The 1229-nt window shown below is 38.5% G+C and overlaps 1 protein-coding gene across 1 annotated transcript in view; it reads left to right on the plus strand.

Moving 5' to 3' along the window:
- The window catches only part of Ccdc162p, a 252570-nt gene that overhangs the window by 101148 nt on the left and 150193 nt on the right, over window positions 1-1229 (plus strand). The window lies entirely within an intron of this gene.

Consider the following 1229-nt stretch of genomic DNA (forward strand, 5'->3'; position numbering starts at 1 on the left):
TTCTTAAACAAATTTTTCAAAAATCAACTGGTAAACAAAAATTCCTAAGAGCCATAGTTAATTCTGTCCATCCAGTATATAAACACATATCCAATAGTGTCTATAAAGTCAGTAAACACACACCACCCCTACCCGCAACATACACTGACTTTAGAAAAGATGAAGTTATTTTTCCAACTCGGTTCTCCTTGCTTAGGCAGACTATGGCTAGTGTTTCATGGGGCCATTTCCATGTCACACGCTGAGTTTAGGGGAGGCGTTGCTGGGCCTGAAGGAAGCAGATGAAATGAATGACTTTTTTTCTAAGCTACTGAATTTGAGGAAACTGCATTTAGAAGCAGAGACATCCTCAGGTTCCTAACAGGAAACCACCAGGATATGAAAAGAGCTGCTGAGGAAAATGCCAGGCAAGCCCTAGAAGGAGGAGCTGTCACTCAGGGTAACCAAGTAACCCACGATCCGTGTTCTCTCTTCCTTTGGGGCCATCATCTAACGTTTCCAATTTTAGAAACAGATGAGGTAAGAATATTTCTTTTGGAAGAATATGATAGCATTAGCATTACACTTAGAAAATCAGCTTAGACTTTCTAAATACCTTGCAACACCAAAAGGGAATTTAGCAAGAGTCTGTTATTTTGTAATATGTGCAGATTGTAATTAAGGATAATTCACATTCATATTGCTATAAAACGCTGCTCGGAGGAGGTTTGACAGCTAACTTTTCAGATCCCAGACAAAATTAATTTAAGATTTATTTATTATGTCCTCTTTGCTATAGCCATTGTTACCTGAGTCATAGGATGCGGTGATACTGCCCAGTGTTCCAGGAGGTTTAATTTCATCTCTTAGCTTTTATCTTCACAGATTTTCCCACATACCGATGCATCACCTTTGTCCATGTTAATTTATAAATACCACACTACTAAGAATTTAATTTGACTGAAACACTTGGTCAAGAGTCATTTAATCACATGAGCATTTTGCCCTGAGTTTAGAAGTCTATAGTCACCCATTGTGAAATGATTGCCCAAGGGGAATAGAAAAATCCCTGATTAAGTCTTTCTCTTGCTAACTACCCATCCAGTGCTTGATACCTATTCAGATTAGACTTTAGCACTTACAAATTTCTTACTTTCTAATAATTTGTCTGATATAGGCCTCTTGAAAATTTAAAGCAGCTGAGGAGATATCTCAGTGGTCTAAGTGCCTGCCTGGCAAGTGCAAGGACC

The sequence above is a fragment of the Octodon degus genome, unplaced genomic scaffold, assembly GCF_000260255.1.
Source record: "Octodon degus isolate 3935 unplaced genomic scaffold, OctDeg1.0 scaffold00090, whole genome shotgun sequence".
NCBI lineage: Eukaryota > Metazoa > Chordata > Mammalia > Rodentia > Octodontidae > Octodon > Octodon degus.